The sequence below is a fragment of the Nycticebus coucang genome, chromosome 14, assembly GCF_027406575.1.
Source record: "Nycticebus coucang isolate mNycCou1 chromosome 14, mNycCou1.pri, whole genome shotgun sequence".
NCBI lineage: Eukaryota > Metazoa > Chordata > Mammalia > Primates > Lorisidae > Nycticebus > Nycticebus coucang.
The window spans coordinates 70,223,296-70,244,136 of NC_069793.1; the positions used below are offsets into that span (position 1 = coordinate 70,223,296).

At 49.2% G+C, this 20,841-nt stretch overlaps 1 protein-coding gene across 4 annotated transcripts in view; it reads left to right on the plus strand.

Moving 5' to 3' along the window:
• Positions 1–2,493: 2,493 nt before the first annotated feature.
• CAPN5 (calpain 5) overlaps positions 2,494–20,841 on the plus strand; it is a 56,891-nt gene continuing 38,543 nt past the window's right edge. The window contains exon 1 of one of the 4 annotated variants that reach the window (XM_053561847.1): positions 2,494–2,615. The gene's annotated coding sequence lies outside the window, so the exon portion shown is untranslated. Of the gene's footprint in view, positions 2,675–4,340; positions 4,461–8,619; positions 8,716–20,841 lie in introns of those variants that run through there. The other 3 variants (XM_053561852.1, XM_053561850.1, XM_053561849.1) reach the window with 3 other exon arrangements.

A 20,841-nucleotide genomic window follows, 5' to 3' on the forward strand; every position in this document is an offset into this window, starting at 1 on the left:
AATAGGCCTGGTGCAGAGAAGAGTCTATCTTCAGGCTCTGGTAGGGTGGGAGGAATAGAATCCTGCAGACCCAGGAAGGGAGGGGCCAGCCAAAAGACTTTCCCAATTGGAGGGAGAGGGCTCTTCTGCGAGGAAGTTAGTGCCCAGTCACAGGGGATCTAAGCAGTGGTTGAGGAACTGGTCAACAGGCCTGCAGAATGGACTTTTCCTGGGGAAATGGGGGAGCAGGAGAGAAAGGGCACAAGGGCACAAGAGTGGAGTCAGACAGGGTAGGTTTGAATACTAGTTCTGTCATTACTAATTGTGTGACCTTGGCATGTCTCTGAGGCTGGGTTCTGTCATCTGCAAAATGGGCTAATAAAGGCTCCAGCACAACATGGTTGTGAGAATTAATTGGGAAAAACACCTATGCCTCAGGCCTCGTAATGGCATGATCAGATGACTCAGTTCATAAAAACTGACCAGCAGGATCCTAGGGTACAGCATCATCAAAGCCCTACCACCTCCCCAGACTTGATGGGCACACCTGGCTACCCCTGGCTTGTCTTACAATCTCCTTTCCCCCAAGAGCAGGTTCAATGGCTCTCCCCCCACCCACACTAGGCCAGGGACCCTGGACTCTCTGGGCCTCTTCCCCCACCTGGCAGGAAGGTAGAGCTGCCAGACATGGACTCTGAAGTGGGCCCTTCCACCCCTAACAATCTAGGATGCCTGAGATTCTAACCAGCCACATGTACATGTCTCTGCTTCTAGTGGAATGAGGTGGTTGGACTAAAAGAAAATAACACCAGCTAACATGCTGAGCTCTTACTCTAAGCAAGGGGCCATCATAAGTGATTTACATGGATGGACCTGTTGAATCCCAGGACAGCTCCATGGGGAGGATGCTACTCTGTTAGTTTTTTAGGTGAGGTGACTGAGGCACAGCAAGGGTGGGTCACTTGCCCAAGATCACACAGCTACTATGAGCCCAGGCAGGGTCCACAATTGCAACCACCATACAACACCCCTCTGTGGCTCCAACACTGAGATACAGAAGGGGGTCTGAGCGTCCTCTGAACCCCCCTCCCCTTATGTGGGCTGTGGCAGACATGTCTCTCAGACATGACCCCAGCTCTACCTTGCTTAGCCCAGAGGCAATGGTGCCCAATACCCTGCATGATGGGGCTCTTACGGAGCCTGGCGACTTGCCTGTGCCTGATCATCACACACTTCAGCTGGGAGCCATCTTACAGACAAGGAAAATGAGGCTCTGAAAGGGTAGAGGACTTGAGCAGGTCACACAGCCTGGAGCCTAGATCTGCTCGGCTCTACCAAGTGCTGCCGTCTTCCTGAGAATGAGCCTCAGCCTCACAGGGGAAGCAGGACCCCTCCACTAACTCAGAGATGCAGACAAAGGGGAGGGCCACGAAGGGGTGGGTAGGGATGCTAAAAAGGGGGGGGCATGTTGGTGGGTGGGGACCAATGGCAGATCAGCACAAAGGAAGCTTGAGGTGGGGGAAGTACAGTAGAGCCCCTGAAATGAGGTTCTGGGGGCTGGTAAGGCTGCTGCCAGTGGACTGGGTTAGGAGAGATGGGGGGTGCAGTCTTGGAACATCATTCTGTGGGTGGCAGCTCACAATTGGGCATTTGAAAGTGCTCCTTGGCTGGATAGGAGGCTCCCAAGGGGGCTAGAGCAACTCAGCAGAGAAACATCTGGGTAGCCTGGGACAGGCGGTGAGGTGAGGGGAGAGGCTAGAGAAGTCTGGGTAACTGAGAGGTGGATGACATCAGGACTTGGGGACCGGAGGGGGAGGATGAGCTGGCCTGAGTTTCTCCACCTGCAAAGTGGGCTGATAAGAAGCAAGCCAGTGGTCCCAACCCCCAACTGCACGCCAGAACTAGTCATCCCTAAGTCTTCTGTGTCATATTTCTCACACAGCCCTATCTTACAGATTAAGAGACCCAGGATCGGTCTCTTTCCAAGGCATTCTGGGAGCCAGAGAGTCAAGTATGAGCTTGGGATTCAGCCCCCTCCTGCTACAGCCCAACACAGCACCACAAGGGCCCTCTCTGTGTCTCACTGGGGCCTGGGTTCCCCTTCCTCCACCCAAAACCTTGAGCGTGGATGTAGGGGGAGACCGAGAAAAGAGCCGCGCCTGCCTCATCAAGTTCTTTTCACAACCACCCGGCCTGGACCCCATTGAGCACTAGGTGCGCGCCCACAGTCAGCCCTACTCTGCGCCTCAGCCCTGTCCCCTGCGGAGCAGGCAGTTCCCAGGTGTCGTCCACAGGACTGCTCCACCGCCGCGAACAGAGCTCGGGTGGGAAAGAGGGAGAGCGATGACCCGACCAAGCAGAGAAGTGCCAGAACCTCGCAGAGAGAGCAGAGCCCCCACCCCATCGCCTCCCCGCGCTCGGCCCCACGGCGCGGTCCAGCCCGCATGCGCGCAGCCCCGCCCACCCGACCGCGGAGGCCACGCCTCCGCCTCCAAATGGGCGGGGCGCGGGCGGGGCCGAGCCGAACCCGGAGAATCCGAGCCCGAGCCCCCGCGAGGCCGGTGCAGCCTCCGCCCCAGCGCCCGCGCTGTGTCCCGCATCTCTGGAGAGCAGCTGGGTCCGCCGCGGCGCGGCAGGTGGGAGGCGCGGCGCGGAGGGAGGCGTGTGCGAGAGAGCGTTTGTGTGTGTTTCGGAGGTGTGTGTGCGGGTACAGCGCAACCCGGGGAGTACCCCGGGAGCGTGGACCTGTGCAGGGGGCTGCGCATCCGGCGGGCAGGGGAGGGGTGGGGGAGGAAGTGAGCTGGCCTGGAGGCCTAGAATCCATCCCCGCCCCCGGGCTCGTCCCCACACTACCCTGCGGCGAGGGGCCTTGTCAGCATCCCCCAGCTAACTCTGGAGTCATTTTCCTTGTGCTAAGGCGGTGGGCTGATCTTAACACTGGGGCTTGACTGTCTCTTCCCCTCCTCCTAAAATTCCCCTTTACTGCACCCCCTTTTTGCTTCCCCACTCAATCAATCCCCCAAACCCTTATGGGTCCCTTCACCTCGGACATAAGGAAGCTGGCAGGGCCAAGGCTCCAGCTGAGAGAATCTGTGCCCCTTCCCGGCCCTCCTCCCCAGGTGAAAGGGGCCTTTCTCCTTGGCTGCAGGGCGTGTGGGGGCGGGGGACTTGGGACAGAATGGATCTTTGCCTTCTCTGATCCTGCCCAGGTTGCCACCTCCATCTCTCAGGGTTGGCCTTCGGGAGACCGGCCCAGGGGACCCCAGGTGAAGTAGGACAGAAGATCATTAACAGGTGCCAAGTTCTCGCCTGGCTTCGGTCCACGTGTTGGGATTCAGCCCAGATGAAGGAGAGTGGGACACAGATAGGTGACATGAACTGCCCTCTCAAGGCTGCTGAGCCTGAATTTGAAGCTGGGTTCACTTGGTTGTGAAGCCAGAATCTTCCTTGCCCCAGATGGAGAGAGAGAAGTGCTGAGTGCACCTATTCCAGGGATTCTAGAGAGGGAGAGATACGGGCAGACTTCTTGGAAAAGATGGCTTGGAAGGGTGAGGCTTAGCCAACCCTCTGAGAATGAAACCTCCTTAGGGAAATCACTGTGTCCTGAAGGTTTTAGACCTCCCAGGTCCTTGGGCTTGTTCTTGCTTCTGTCCCCAGAGTTCTGAGGCCGGGGTGGGGAGGCCTGGCTGCCTTCCCCAGCTGAGGAACTGAGCAGAGATAGGGTGGGCCCAGCTGCTGCTGTCTGGTGGGGTTTTTTGCACTGAGGAGCCTCTCTTCTGACACCAGGGGTGGATAGATCAACAGATAAATCCCCATCAAGCATTAGGACCAAAGATGATGTGTGTCTGAGGATTGGGTCTCAGAAAAATCCATTAAGCTGAAAAGGCAAGCACGGTACAGGCCCAGGGCAGAGTAGGCTTTGGGGTGTGAAAATGAATGCTGGTCAGTGTATTGGGGATTGAATGGGTCAGCTGTGTGTCTGAGAGGGTTGTCTTGTCTGCTATAGTGGGCCACTGCAGTGGGCCACTGCAGGAAGAACCCCTTCCCCTCTGGTCTCCTTATCTTGCTCCCCAGGTCTAGGCTTGGCAGGTGAGGGGAGACCCTGATAAGAGCAGGGGTGTAGTGGGTGGGAGGTTGCCAGGGGCTGCACAAGGCCCCAGTACTGGGGAGGGTGGGTGGAGGCCGTGTCAAATAGAGACCAGCACTGGGAGTGGAGCAGATCTGAAGGAAGTTAAGGAGGTGAGAGTTGGACAAGGTGGTTGTGAGATGCCTGTGGGCTCTTGGGGGGCTCATCCAGAACACTGCTCCAGGCCAATATTGTCTCTGGCTTTTTCTGTCCCTGCATTCCCTGCAGGCTTCTCAGGACATCCCTATAGTCCTGGTCCCCAAACAGGAGCCCAGTGGGCACAGCGAGGACTTTCCCCACCTCTCCTACCTATAGAAGATGGTTCTGTATCACCTTATCTGCCTGTGACCTTGGGGTAGGGAACTTCTTCTGTCTCAGTTTTCTGGAGTGTGAAATGGGTATAAAGGCTGCCTAATCACAGGGATTGGGGGGAGGTGATGTTTACATTAGACTGTGTCAACAAAAGCAATTTGCCAAGTATGTGGTGTTTGGTAGCTATTATTATTATTATTATTATTGAGACAGAGTCTTACTTTGTCGCCCTCCTTGGCATCATAGCTCACAGCAGCCTCAAACTCCTGGGCTCAAAAGATTCTCTTGCCTCAGCCTCTGAATAGCTGGGACTACCGGCACCCGCCACAACACCCAGCTATTTTTAGAGACCGGGTCTCTCTCTTGCTCAGGCTGGACTTGAACCTCTGAGTTCAGGCAATCCACCCGCCTGGCGGTAGCCATTATTATTAATAGTAATTAACAGTCAGCATCACTTAGTTCTTTCCTTAGGGAAGGAGAAACTAACTTTTGGAGAAGGTTGGAAAGGACCACAGCCTTTCCCATGATGTGGAAGCCCCTCTTGGCTTTAGTGGGAGATTTAGTTACTCCCTTAGCTACAGCCCTCGAAGGATTGTCTCCATCCATCCGACCAGGTCTCCTAGGGAGAAGCAGGGACTGAGCAGCTGAGAGCAACCCAGATTGTGCCTTGGGAAGGTGGTACAGAAAGTCTGGCAGTGGGCAGCCTTCAGTTGCGGCCCCCTCCCAGTTATCTGTGTCTGCAGCTGGGCTCCTCACTACACCCCTGGTCCCTCTCTTCCCCCGTGCATTCAGTCCTTGTGAGTGCCTTTCGAGCCCCTTTGGCCACCCCTCCTGTCCCCCATAGACATCTTCTGCCTCTCACTGCTTAGAACCTTGCTCTGTTTGCCTGGTCTCCCAGGCTGGGCCTTCCAGGCCCCAATTCCACCTCTCCAGCCTCTTACTCTGGGTTGGTGGAGACACCCTGGGACTGCCTCACTTTGTTTAGGCAGGGCTGCCGAATTACTTTTGGCCTTGGGCTTTGCCTTTCACCAAAAGCAAAATGGGCCAAGTCCCTTTGGGGTTCAAATCAGGATGTCTTAGGATGCCAGGCCTCAGGCTGGGGCGTGGAAGTCATGGGAGGGTGTGTTTGCCAGCCTGTAATGGCCTGAGTTACTGCTGCCCATTTTCATTGTTCAGATATGTGTTTATAGAGGCCCCTAGCTTTCCCAGGGGTAAGGGTATGGAGTGGAAGCATCTGAGGCCTGGTGGCCTGTGGGTGTGGGCTGTGTTTTCTGTCACAGTGGGGTATGAGGTCAACTGTGGGAGAAGGGGCTGGTGGCCAGAGCAGAGTGAAGCCGATCGTCCATCTGACCCTCACTGTCAGGGTGTGCCCAGGGCACAGTGGACAGAAGGCTGAGAGCCTGTGGGCCTGATTTGCCTGCCTTGCCTAGTTAGCCCCTGCCCTGGGGCCCCCACAGCTGTGTGACCTCTCCTGCCAGTCAGGATGAGGGGGCCCAAGTGATTTGTTACTAATAACAGTAATAGAGACCCTGAAGTTTGGGGTCTTTATTGTACTCTGAAATAATTCAAGGTGTGATAACTTCATCCCCACTCCCTGGCTTCCTGAGCAGGAGAGAGGGCTGGCCTCCCCCCATTCCACTGTCATCTCCTATTGCTGCTGTAACAAATCACCACAAACTTGTTGGCTGAAAGCAACACACATTTATTCTTTTATAGTTGTAGAGGTGAGAAGTGCAACATGAGTCTAATGGGCTCCAGTCTGGGCTGTCTTCTGGTGTGCTCAGTGGGAGAACCGCTCCTAGTCTCCCCGCCTTCTGGTAGACAGTACGCTCTTTTTTTTTTGAGACAGAGTCTCAAGCTGTAGCCCTGGGTAGAGTGCCGTGGCATCACAGCTCACAGCAACCTCCAACTCCTGGGCTTAAGCAATTCTCTTGCCTCAGCCTCCCAAGTAGCTGGGACTATAGGCGTCCGCTACAACGTCCACCTGTTTTTTGATTGTAGTTGTCATTGTCTGTGGCAGGCCCGGGCTGGATTTGAACCCTCAGCTAGCACCTTAGCCGCTTGAGCTACAGGTGCCAAGCCGAGAGTGTGCTTCTGTGGCCTCACCACCCCAGCCTGCATCTCTCTTGCTTGGTGGCCTTTTCCTCCTTGGTAGTCAAATCTTCCTCTGTTTCCCTCTGATAAGGACACTTGTGATTGCTCCTAGGGACCACCTGGATAATCTGGCATAATCTCCCTATCTCGAGATCCCTAATCCTATCTATGAGGTCCCTTTGCTATATTCGGTAACATTCATAGGTCCTGGGACTCTGTGGATATCTCTGGGGGCCATTACACAGCTTACTACAGGAATCAACTGCAGCATCCTTGCAGGCCCCATCCTCAGCCCCTGACTCCCACCCAAGGTGCCTACAGCTGCTGGCCTTCCCGAGTCACAGCCCTGCTTACCCCATGAGGTCACTCTCCATGTCTGTCTCTCCTCCAGCTTGGGAGCCTTGCTGACAGGGCCCAGCCTGAGCCTAAGGTAGCTGGAGGTCAGGGATGTCTGGAAGCAGGGATTGTGCTGGCACGTCCCCATGGGTTGCCCCAGTGATTGGACCCCATTCTTCATTTGACAGTGTTCTAGGCCTTTCAAAGTAGAATGCTGCTTATTTCAGATATTCATTCAATAAACCTAGGCCCTGCAGGGTCTTTTGATTCTCACCATCACCTACAAGGGGTGGGGCCCCAGGAGTCCCACTTGGCAGATGGGCATAGCAAGGCCAAGTCCTGCCCAGAGCGGAAGTGTGTGGGGCTGAGGTGGACAGGTTAACTATTGGACCATGAAAGACCTTCATTACAGAGATGAGAAATCTGAGGTGCGGAGAGGTTAACTGCTCTGCCTCTCCCTGGCCTTCAACTCCCATCTGAGGATGGGCATGTGGACAGGATGTCTCTTACCCAGCCTGACATTCTGAGGCTCTGATTTACCCTCTGCCTGGGCATAGGGAGGAGGCATTGGCTTTCAAGGCTACCATGGTCTGGAACAGGACACAGCTCAGAGCAGTGCACAGGGCCTGGCACAGCAGCCAGCAGACCACTTGGCCAGACATATGATCTGCCATCTTAGGAGGTGGCGAGCCACCTGGAGTCTCTAAGGAGGAACCTTAACCCAACCCAGAGAGCCCCTGCCTGTGTGCTGTGGATGCCGCCCCCATGTGGGTCACTATTTCATCCCCACGGCCAGGCCAAGCTATATGAGGACCTTCTCTTTCAGGGGCCATCTCTCCCTGCCTATATCTTGCCCCCAACCTGGATGTCTTTCCCTGTGACCTCCCATGACTTGTCACTCCCTGTCACACTGCTGAGCTCTTATCCTGGCCTTCAGGGCCTGCCACCACCTGGCCATGGCAGTATTTCTGTGCTAGCCTCTAGGTTCCCTCTTCCCTCTCCCAGCACCCTGCCCTCTAGCCTTGCCTAAATGGTTTCTTCCTCCTACAATATTCTTTCCCCCCTAAAGCTTCCACCTCTCTCAAAATTGCATTCTACCATTTGAGATCCTTTTTAGATGCCATGTCCTCTGTGCAGCCTTTCCTCCTCTGAACAGATCACTCCCTTGTAGAGCAGATGTTGTTGTCTTGTTCTGGGGTCTCCCTCTCCTTCACCAGGCTGCCCTCTAGGCCCCTCGCTGCCCTGTTGGCCAGGCAGGGGTGAAGGTTGGATGGGGAGACACACACTGAACTGGTGGGCCAGGCAGAGCAGCACTTGGACATGGAATAGGTTCCTCCCTCTGCCCAGAACATCCTCTTCCCCCTCGGACTCTGTCCCCCATCTGTGCAATGAGAATAGCACAGCTCATTTCTAAGGTTGCACAAGAGCTTGAGCTGAGGGATGACACCTCACTTTCCCAGTCTGAGAAATGGGCCCCATTTCATTAGTTTTCAAACCTTGAGTCTTGGGGGAGCTGGTGGTGCTAGGAGTGAGGAAAGAGGCTGTCCCAGTGGCAAACCGGCCAGATGGGAAAAGAGCAAGTAGTGTCCCTCTCCTCAGATTCAGTGTGAGAGTGCTCAAGCCAGACAGGGTGGAAGCCTGCCTAGGGTCACACAGTGCAGTGAGGCAGAGGAGGCTTCAGTGACCTGATCAAGTCTCATTTTGTTAGGTTGTCTCCCTGTTGGGGAGTGAGAGTGTGAACATCCCCACCGTCCTGCGGAAGAGAGAGAATGGCCCTCTGCAGGCCCTGGTGCTGGGCTGAGAGCCCCGAGTTGGGGTACCAGGACTGAGGAGTTTTTGGGGATGTGGATCTTTCATTCTAAAACCATGTGAGTTGCTCCCCTGAGTCTGAGCCTCTGTCAGCCCCCTGCCCAGGGAAGCACCCACCGCCAGGAGTATGGCCAGGTTCTTGGCTCCTTCCTGTCCCTGCCCAAGTCCTGGGGGATCCCATAGGCTGGCACATCCCTTTTGGAGGCTCATCTCCTGTGCCTGCTCTGCTTACAGACACTTCCCATCCCCCAGTGAGGAACAGCTGTGGGGTCAGACCTCATGACTCAGGGCCTCACACAGCCTGGACGCTAGGTCTTCTCTCACTTAAACTGTGGGGACATCAGAGCTCCAGAACCACTCTGTCCTGGGCAGGCTGGAGACCTCATGCCCTGCATATGCCCGGCCCTGCCCTCTCGTCCTCTTCATCTCTAGCAAGGAACAACCTCATGGGATTGATGTGCTAGAAAGATCACTCTTCAGCTGGGTGGAGAATGGTTTGGACAAGAATAGAAATGATAAGGGATGGGGAGGGGAGGAGGAAGGCAGGATTTCCCAGCCCCGGTGCCAGCTAGCGTGGCGTTGGCTGGAGTGACTCATGGGGCTGGGCCACCTTGGCGCCAGAACCCAGGAGCCTGGAACCTTGGGTGGCCCAGGAGCCAGAGCCTGTGCTGGGTCTGAACCCGCTGTCTTTCCAGCAGCACATTCTCCCCATCCTCTCATCACCAGATGTGGGCGACAGGGGGACAGAGACACACATTAAGCCTTTTATTGGGAGAGTGGCTTGTGAAGCAGGCAGAGGATGGCAGTGGTATGGGGCAGAGGAGAAGGAAAGCATTAATAAGACACAGAATAACCCATCAGTCACCAAACTGAGGCACTGCTCTTCTACGGCCGTCCTCTGGCATCTGACCTGCCCTGCCCTGGCTCAAGCTATGGCACTCCCTGGCCTGGGTCACTGTGTCAGCATCTGACCCTCAGTCTCAGCCCTGGCTCCCCTGTGGCCCTTTAGCTTGGCATCCCCAGCCCTGCAGAGACGGTGCTGCCAGCTTCCCCAGGCTCTGCTCGCTCCCTGCTCTCTCCACTTCCCTCCTGTCCCCTCCTTGCACATTCTGGCCTCACTGTCAAGCCCTACCCATACCCCATCTTGAAGAGCAACCATAATTCTCCCCACCCTGTTCCCTGCCCCCCAAACTGCCTCACTCCTAGGAGGACTAACCTCAGAGTGTCTGTCACCCTATGCCCCTCATCGAGTGGAACTGCCTTGAGGGTTTGGCTGCCTCCTTGTCAACCAGTTCAGGGTCATCCCAGAATGTGCATCAGCAAAGATGTGCAGCTTGGAATTGACTGTATCCCCCGCACCTGGAAGGCACAGCTGCTCAGCCCTTCCCAGTTTCTATGGCAAAGGGCAGTGAGGGAGGTGCTGTCATGCCTGGAGTGGAGGGTAGAGGGAGGTTGAGGAAGGAAGAGGGGGAGAGGGCAGCTTGGATTCTTAGGGTGTGGGTGAGAGCATATTGACTCCTTCAGCCTGCAATGGGTGAAACCCACCCTTCCACCCTGTGCCATGCCCTGAGCACCACTGTGGGGCATGGGAAATGGGCACAGAGAGGGGACTGCAGCAGGCATTCCTGCATTCTCCCTTTCAGCCCCTCCACTGGTCGGCTTCCAGGTAGTTGAGCCTCCCATCCACACAGTTCTAAGAACCAGCTCCTCTCTCTGCACACCTGTGGCCTGCCTTCTGGCCTTTTGGCTCTCATTCTGCCTTTTCTGGTCCACTTTCCATGTGGCAGCCACATGGAACTCCCCGAGACAGCTGTGACCATGGCCAGGTACCTTCCTGGCTCAGTACCCGTCCACAGCTCCCCATCACCTTAGGATGACGCCAGACATCTGCGCGTGGCATTCCAGGACCCCGGCTGGGGTTCTCTGTGGCCTCATGTGCTATCCCTCTACCCCTTCCCTCCCTTCCTCTCTGCATCAGCTCGTTTCCTCTCCCTGAGTGCCCTGCCTGCCCTCCTCAGTGCTGAGAACGTCTCCTGAGGGTAGTGTCAGGCTGGTGCAGAGGAAACCTTAGAGGTGTGTACTTGGGGCATCGGGGCATGACACACCTGTGGGACCTTCTCATGGACTTGAGCACCTCAAGAGTCAAATCCACAAGCATCCTGAGAGACAGAGGAGGAGACTGAGAATCAGAGAGGTGGAGACTCGCAGAAGATCACACAGCCTGGGTGTGGCAAGGCCTGGCCAGGATTAGTCCTCTGGCCCATCCTCGAGCACCTTTCTGCTCTACTGCCATGGTCCCCCACCCCCGCCCACTGATGGTCATCCTGCCTAGGTATTGGTATCAGCAGGATAGGATGAGAGCTGTGAAGGGCCCACATTGGGGTGGGGAGGCATCACCAAATTCAGCCAGCCCTTCTTTCCAAGGCCACTGTGCTGGCTTTTTTTGTTTAATTTCTTGTTGAAGCATAACTGATCTGCATAAATCACAGACATACAGCTCATTGGATTTCCAGAGTGGCCACACCCACATCAAGAAATAGTTTTATTAAAGTCACAGAAGCCCCTGTCCCAGTCACAACCCCAGGCCAATGTCCTGCTTTCTGTTCATGGCAGATGAGTTATGTTTGCTTTTCTTTTTTTAATTTAATTTAATTTAAATTGATAAAAATGTATATATTTATCATGTAGAACATGATATTTTAAAGTATGTATACATTGTGGTTATCAAGCTAATTAACACCTGCTTTACCTCACATACTTATCATTTTTTATGGTGAGAACATTCAAAAGCTACTCTCAGCAGTCTTCAAGAATATAATACCTTGTTATCAACTATAGTTACTATGTTGTACAATAGATCTCTTGAACTTATTCTTCCTAAGTGAAATTTTGTATCCTTTGACCAACATCTCCCCTCTGCATCCCCACCCCCCAGCCCCTGATAACGCTCATTCTACTCTCTGCTTCTATGAGTTTGACTTTTTTAGATTGTACACGTAAATGAGATCATGCAGTGTTTGTCTTTCTGTGCCTGGCTTATTTCACTTGAATCCTCTGTATTCATCATGTTGCAAAGGTTAGGATTTCCTTCTTTTTTAAGGCTGAATGGTCTTCCATTGTGTAGATATACTATATTTTCCTAATTCATTCATTTGTTGATGAACTCTTAAGTTGGTTGATTCCTTATCTTGGTTTTTATGAATAGTGCTGCAGTGAACACAGGAATGCAAGTATCTCTTCCATATACTAATTTCTTTCTCTCTTTCTCCTTCCTTCCTTTTTTCTTTCTCTCCTTCCTTTCTTTCTCACTGTGATCATACCATGCACTTCAGCTTGGGTGACAGACTGAGACCCTGTCTCAAAAAAAATTTTTTTTTACTTTAATTTATTTATTAGTTTTTGAGACAGGATCTCCTGATGTGGCTCAGGCTGGCCTCAAACTCCTAGGCTCAAGTGATCCTCGCACCTCACCCTCCTGCGTAGCTGGGATTACAGGTGTACACTGTGTATCACTTATACTTTGTCTTTTTGATGACGGCTATTGTAACAGGTGTGAGGTGATTGTGGTTTTGATTTTCATTTCCCTGATGATTAGTGATGTAGAGTGTTTTTTCATATGCCTATCAGTGATTTTTAATGTCTTCTTTGAGAAATATCTGTTCAGGTCCTTGTCCATTGCTATTGAGTTATTTGAGTTGGTTACATATTCTGGGTATTAATCCCTTATCAGGCATATGATTTGCAAATATTTCCTTCCACTCTGTATGCTGTCTCTTCACTCTTTTGGTTGTTTCCTTTGCTATGCAGAAGGTTTTTAGTTTGATGTAGTCTCATTTGTCTGTTCTTGCTTTTGTTGCCTGTGCTTTTGGGGTCATGTTAAAAAAGAATCACTGTCCAGATCAGTGTCATAAAGCTCTGTGTTTTCTTCTAGGTTCAGGTGTTGTGTTTAAGTCTTTAATTCCATTCGGAATTGAAGTTTGTGTATGGTGAGAGATAAGGGCCTGATTTCATTCTTCTGCATGTGGATATCTCATTTTCCCAGCACATTTTATTGAAGAGACTGTCCTTTCCCCTGTGTGTGTTCTTGGCACTTTTGTCAAAAGCCAATTGACTGTAAATGTGTGGATTTATTTTTGGTCTCTCTGTTCTGTTCCACTGTTCTATGTGTCTGGTTTTATACCAGTAAAACTGTACTGTGACTGTACTATACAATATTATATAGTATAGCTTTGGTTACTATAACTTTATAGTATGGTTTGAAGTCAAATAGGGGGATGCCTACAGCTTTTTCCTTTCCTTTCTTTTTTTTTTTTTTTTTTGAGACGGAGTCACTCTGTGCCCTGGTTAGAGTGCAAAGACATCATAGCTCACAGCAAGTAGCTGGATCTACTGGTGTGTGCCACTACCCTGGCTGTTTTTTCTATTTTTAGTAGGGACAAGGTCTCACTCTTGCTCAGGCTGATCTTGAACTCCTGAGTTCAAGCAAACCACCCTCCTTGGCCTCACAGATTGCTAGGATTAAAGGCATGAGCCACCGTGCCTGGTCTATTCTTTTTTTTTTTTTTTTAACAATAGCTTTTGGCTGTACCAGGTCTTTTGATGTTCCATATGAATTGTAGGATTTTAAAAATTTTCTGTGAAAAGTGTCATTGAAATTTTTGATACGACTTGCCTAGAATCAATCGGTGGCTTGCTTTTGGGTAGTATGGACGTTTTAACAATGTTACTTCTTCTGCTCATGTATATGGGGTGTCTTTCCACTCGTGTCACCAGCAGTTTCTTTTATCAGTGTTTTATAGTTTTCAGTGTGCAGATCTTTTGCCTCCTTGGTTAAATTTATAACTAAGCATTTTATTTTATTTTTTTGAGGCAGAGTCTCACTTTGTTGCCTCTGGTAGAGTGCCATGGCATCATAACTCACAGTAAACTCAGACTCCTGGGCTCAAGTGAGTCTCTTGCCTCAGCCTCCCAAGTAGCTGGGACTACAGGTGACCAGCACAATGCCTGGTTCTTTTTAGAGACTATGACTCACTCTAGCTCAGGCCGGTCTCGAACTTGTGAGCTTAGGCGATCTGCCCACTCTTGGCCTCCCAGAGTTCTAGGATTACAGGCATGAGCCACCTTGCCCAGCTTATTTTTTGGTAGTTATTGTAAATGAGATTGTTCTCTTGATTTCCTTTTCAAATAGTTTGTTATATAGAAGTGCTACTGATTTCTCTGCATTCCTTCTATATTTAAGTTTTTGAGAATTTTAATCATGAAACGATGCTGACTTTTTTCATATGCTTTTTTCTGCATCTAATGAGATGAATAATCATGTGGCTTTTGTCCATTCTGTTAGTGCGGCATGTCACATTTCTTGACTTGTGTATGTTGAACCATCCTTGCATCCTCCTTGGGATACATCTTATTTGATCATGGTGAATGATCTCTTCAGTGTGCTGTTGAAATTTGTTTGCTAGGGTTTTTTTGTTGTTGTTGTTGTCTGCTTTTTGTTTTTTAGAAATAAGGTCTTACTATGTCACCTGGGCTGACTTTGAACTCCTCCTTCCTCAGCCTCCTGAGTAGTTGGAAATATAGGCATGTGTCATTGGGCCCAGCTTGTCAGTGTTTTGTTAAGGGTTTTTGCACCTATATTCATTGGGGATATTGGCCTATAATTTTCTTTTCTTCTGGTGTCCTTGTCAGGCTTTGGTAACTGGAGAAAAATGGCCCTGCTTTTCAATTTTATATACTATGGAATCATGTGATACTGCTTTTCCTAATATGCCTGTAGGATCCTCCATCTATAGGGTTGTGTGCAACCACAATTTGTTCATTTTCATTTCATTGTTCTAGTATATGAATATATAATAACATCCATTCTTTTGTTGATGGGCATTTAAGTCTAATTTTCTAATTAGACATTTCTAATTTTCATAGAAAAATTAGAAATTACATATATTACTGCAAAAAACATTCTCGTACATAGTTTTTGGTAAATGTATATACTTGCATTTTTGTTGGACATGTTCTTATTTTTTATTGTTGGGGATTCATTGAGGGTACAATAAGCCAGGTTACACTGATTTCATTTGTTAGGTAAAGTCCCTCTTGCAATCATGTCTTGCCCCCAGAAGGTGTGGCACACACCAAGGCCCCACCCCCTTCCCTCCTTCCCTCTCTCTGCTATTCCTCCCCCGATCCATGACCTTAATTGTCATTATGTTGGACATTTTCTTAAGGGTGAAATTACTGGATAATAGAATATGTGTTTGTTCAGCTTCAGTAGATGTAGTCAGATGGTTTTGCCAAGTGACTGTACCAATTTACAATCCTATCACCAATGTGTAAGGGCTCTTAAAATTTTTCTGTTTGTGGTGCTTTTCACTTTAGCCATTCTAATGGGGGTATAGTAGTATCTCATTGTGCTTTTAATTAGCATTTTCTTGATAATTAGTGAGGGAGCACATTTTCTTCCAGTTATGGGACATTTGGATATGCTATTTTTCTATGTTTTCTTCTGATAGCATTGTTATTTCACCTTTCAGTTTGATTTGCTTTTGTGTATCATGTGAGGTGGGGGTCAGGATGAATCTTTTTCCATATAGCCAATTGACCCAGCACCATTTATTAAAAAGATGATCCTTTCCCCCAGTGCACTGAGGCATCACCTTTGCTTTACATCAGGGGTCCTTATAATTGGGCCTTGTTTTTGGACTTCCTATTCTGTTCCATCGGTCTTTTTGTCTACCCTTACACCCATACCACACTGTCTGACAACTAGAACTGTATGATCATTCTTGTTAAAAGGTAGTGTATAAATCTTCTAGCTTGTTCATTTCAAATGGTTTTGGCTATTCGTCACCCTTTGTGTGCTGGCTCTGAGACCCTCTTCCTGCCAGAGCTGGGCTCAGCTGTGTCCTCTGGTTCTTATTGTACCTCTGAGGCTGATGCTGGCTCCACTACCTGACCTCTCAGAAGCTCAGAGAGGTGACTTTCCCTCTCCATACGGCTCCAGAGCCAGGTGTGGGCCCTGCCTCGGCAGTGTGGCCCTCCATGGCTTGGTGTAATCTTAGCTTTTTGTGTACCCCTCACCCAATTAATATCCATAGTACCCTTTAGGTCAGTGATTCTTAACCTTCCTAATGCCACGACCCTTTAATATAGTTCCTCAGATCCTGGTGACCCCCAACCATAAAATTATTTTCGTTGCTACTTCATAACTGTAATTTTGCTACTGTTATGAATCGTAATGTAAATATCTGATATGCAGGATGTATTTAGGTGACCCCAAGGGTCATTTGATCCCCTATGGTGTATTGACCCACAGGTTGAGATTGGCTGCTTTAGGTAGTTTGTGATCTCACACCACCTCCTGCCCTCTGGGTCTCCATTGTATTCCACCCTCTAGTGTCCCTGTGACTCATTATTTAGCTCCCCTTTGTGAGTGAGAAAATGTGGTATTTTAACTTTCTGAGTTATTTCACTCAAGATAGTGGTGTCCAATACCATACAAATTGCTGCATGAGATATGATTTCATTCTTTTTGTGGCTGAGTAATGTTCTGTGATATACACATATATACCACATTTCCACATCCAGTCATCAGTAAGTGGGTACTTAGCTTGATCCTATATCTTTGTTGTTGTGAATTGTGCTGTGACAAACATGAGCGCAGGCCTTCTGTTTTTCCATAGTGGCTATACTATACTAATTTACATTCCCACCAACATATTCTTGCCACATCTGGGTTTTTTTTTTTTTTTTTAAGATAGAGTCTCATTATGTTGCCCTTGGTAGAGTGCTGTGACATCACAGCTCACAGCAACCTCCAACTCTTGGGCTCAAGCAATCTCTTGCCTCAGCCTCCCAAGTAGCTGGGACTACAGGCACCTGCCACAGCACCCAGCTATTTTCTGTTGCAGTTGTCGTTGGTTAGCTGGCCCTGGGCCGGATTCAAACCCGCTAACTTTGGTGTATGTGGCTGGCGCCGTAACCATTGTGCTACAGGCACCAAGCCAACATCTGTTGTTTTTTGACTTTTTAGTAATGGTCATTCTGACTAATGTAAAATCATATCTCGTTTTAATTTACGTTTTCCTGATGATTAGTGATATTGAGTATTTTTTTCATACTTTTTTTTTGCCATTTGTATGTCATCTTTTGAAAGATGTCTGTGATGGCCAGGTGTGGTGGCTTACTCCTGGATCCTAGCACTCTCAGAGGCTGAGGAGGGTGGATTGTTTGAGCTCAGGAGTCACCAGCCTGAGCAAGGGTCAGACCCTGTCTCTATTAAAAATAGAAAAACTAGCCAGGTGTAGTGGCACACCCCTATAGTCCCACCTACTTGGAAGGCTGAGGCAAGAGGATGGCTCAAGCCCAAGAGTTTGGGGTTGCTGTGAGCTAGCAATACCATGGCACTCTATGCAGGGTGCCAGAGTGAGAATTTGTCTCAAAAAAAAAAAAAAAAGAAAAGAAAAGAACAAAAGGAAAGAAAAGATGTCTGTTTATATTGTTTGCCCACTTTTTTATTTATTTATTTATTTTTATTGTTAGGGATTCATTGAGGGTACAATAAGCCAGGTTACACTGATTGCAATTGTTAGGTAAAGTCCCTCTTGCAATCAAGTCTCGCCCCCATAAAGTGTGACACACACCAAGGCCCCACCCCCCTCCCTCCTTCCCTCTTTGTGTTCCCCCCCATAACCATAATTGTCATTTATTATCCTCATATCAAAATTGAGTACTTAGGGATTCATGCTTCTCCATTCTTGTGATGCTTTACTAAGAATAATGTCTTCCACGTCCATCCAGGTTAATACGAAGGATGTAAAGTCTCCATTTTTTTTAATGGCTGAATAGTATTCCATGGTATACATATACCACAGCTTGTTAATCCATTCCTGGGTTGGTGGGCATTTAGGCTGTTTCCACATTTTGGCGATTGTAAATTGAGCTGCAATAAACAGTCCAGTACAAGTGTCCTTATGATAAAAGGATTTCTTTCCTTCTGGGTAGATGCCCAGTAATGGGATTGCAGGATCAAATGGGAGGTCTAGCTTGAGTGCTTTGAGGTTTCTCCATACTTCCTTCCAGAAAGGTTGTACTAGTTTGCAGTCCCACCTGTTTGCCCACTTTTTAATGGGGTTATTTATTTTTTCTTGCTGAGTTGTTGGAGTTCCTAGTAGAGTCTGAGTATTAGTCCTTTGTCAGATGCATAGTTCGTGAATATTTTCTCCTATTCTGTAGATTGTCTATTTATTCTGTTAAATATTTCTTTTGTGGTGCCAAAACCTTTTAGTTTAATTAAGTCCTATTTGTTTTTATTTTTGTTGCATTTGCTTTTGCGGTCTTAGTCTTAAATTCTTTGCTTGAGTCAATATCCAGAAGAGTTTTTTTTTTAGGTTTTCTTATAGAATTTTTAGTTTTTTTTTTGCAGTTTTTGACCGGGGCTGGGTTTGAACCCACAACCTCTGGCATATGGGGCCAGCGCCCTACTCCTTTGAGCCACAGGTGCCGCCCTTCTTATAGAATTTTTATAGTTTCAGGTCTTTAATTCATTTTGAGTTATTTTTTATATATGATGAGAGATAGGGATCATTTCATTCTTTTGCATGAGGCTATCTACTTTTTTCAGTACCATTTGTTAAATAGAGGATCTTTTTCCCAGCGTGTACTTTTGTCTGCTCTGTCAAAGATCAGTTGGTTGTAGGAATATGGCTTTATTTCTGTGTCTATATTCTGTTCCATTGATCTTTGTGACTGTTTTTATGCCAGTACCATGCTGTTTTGGTTACTGTAGCCCTGTAATATAATTTGAACTCAGGTAATGTGATGCTTCCATCTTTGTTCTTTTTGCTTAGGATTACTTTGGCTATTTGGGTTCTGTTTCAGTTCCATATGAATTTTAGGATTGTTTTTTTCTAATTATGTGGCAAATGGCACAGGTATTTTGATAGGAATTGCATTGAATCTGTAGATTACTGTGGTGGTATGGACATTCTAACACTATTGATTCTTCCAGTCCATGAGCAGATGATAACCTTTCCATTTGTTTGTGTCATGATTTCTTTCCTCAGTGTTTTGTAGTTTTTGTAGTTTTCCTTATAGAGGCCTTTCACCTTTTCACCTTCTTGGTCAGATAGTATATTCCTAGGGGGTTTTTTGTGTGTGAAGTGTGGGGGTAGGGGGGCTTAAGTGATTCTCTTGCCTCAGCCTCCCAAGTAGCTGGGACTACAGGCCCCCACCACAACACCCGGCTATTTTTTGTTGCAGTTGTCATTGTTGTTTGGCAGGCCTGGGCTGGGTTCGAACCCACCAGCCTCAGTGTATGTGGCTGGTGCCGTAACTACTGTGCTATGGGTGCCACGCCAGGGATTGAGTTCTTGATTTGGTTTTCAGCTTGGTCATTATTGGTATACAGAAACGCTACCAGTATTTGTATGGTGATTTTATTCCCTGAGACATTACTGAATTCATTTATCAAATCTAAGAGTCTTTTGGGTCCTCCTAATATTTCTTAAAGGAATTGTTTATCTATTGTAAATGGAGAGTCAATACTACTCTCTGTATATTCAAAGTATCTAGAAGAATCTTAAAATAAAGTAAAAGTGAGTGGTGCCTATGGCTTGGTGGGTAGGGCACCGGCCCCATATACCGAGGGTGGTGGGTTTGAACCTGCCCCCAGCCAAACTGCAACAAAAAAATAGCTGGGTGTTGTGGTGGGCACCTGTAGTCCCAGCTACTCTGGAGGCTGAGGCAAGAGAATCGCCTAAGCCCAGGAGTTGGAGGTTGCTGTGAGCTGTGACGCCATGGCACTCTACTGAGGGTGATAAAGTAATTCTGTCTCTAAAAAATAAATAAATAAATAAAGTGAAAGCAGCAACACCAGATTCATTCCATTCCGGCCAGATGCCATTGCCTGTGGAAGGCTCTCGGCCTGAGGCCTGCTTCTCCTCTGTTAGGTAGGAGATGGACAAGGCCTGTCAGGGTTAAAGACATTCTGGGCCATTTCCTTGAGAGAGAACGTGAGAGATTAACGGTCTGACTGACTCCTTTATTGCCACATCAGGATGCCCCTAAAATGATCAGTTGTTAACTCAGGCCCTGCCTCCGCAAGTCCTGGTGGGATGTAGAGTCTAGAGGCCATGTAACAGGTCACAGACTTCATACAATCTCCTTGATGTTCCCGCCTACAAAATGGCTTTGGTGGCTGTCATCTCCAGCTGGTGTCAGCTGGTGCAGCATGGCTTGCTGGAAGAGAGCCCTTATTCCACCCTGTGCACAGCCAGTCTGCTTTCACCACATCTGGCAGGTCCAGAGAACACACAAGCCCACAGCCTCCTGGAGAGTGCACCAGGAGCAGACGACACTTTCTTTCTGTCTTCTGCCACCTTACAGGGATAAGGGGACGCCTGCTGATTGATTGACAGTAGCTCAGAGGGGTTCCCGATTGCCCAAGGACACACCTTGGTGAACTGGCACGTCTGAGACTCCAACTCAGGTCTGATGACCCACCAGAGGACTGGGCTCTTAGAGCTGCCTGTGGGCAGCCCATTGCCCTCACTCTCACCCACACAGAGCCTCTACCGGGCTCCCAGGGGCTTCACTGTGAATCACCAGTCACTTTTCTGCCTCTGAGCCTTTGCCTGAAAGGCCTTTCTCCCCCACTGTGTGGCCAGGCCATTGTGAAGCTTCCCTGCACTCCTCTTGCTGGAGCCTCTGACATGACACGTGTTCTCCATTCTGCCTGTGCCTGTTGGTCACACTAGACCACAGAGTTCCTTGTAACGCCCTATGTCTGGCAGGTGAATGGACACACCTTTGGTGAACCCCAGGTGTTATTTCCTGGAACGGACGGTCCTCAGGGCACAGCATATCAAAGCATGCCTGATGCTGCCCTTGTGGTGGTGTCTCATGTGATCTTCACAGAGGCCCAGAGAATTTTTACACTATTTGGTCTCACACGACACCCTGACATGTTGTTTCCTCCTTGGTGAGGGCCATGCAGGCCAGGGAGGTGATGTGGCCTGTGGAAGGTCTCACAGCCTTGGTGGGCAGTGGGAGACTAAAGCTGAGTTTTGGTCAGGAGCTGGAGAAGGGCTGGGCTGCAGCAGAGTACCAGGGCTGCAGTGCCCCTCAGCCTGGTGCTGTGGGCACTGCTGGTACCCTGCTGTGAGGAGGGGAAGAGGGGCTGGCCTTGC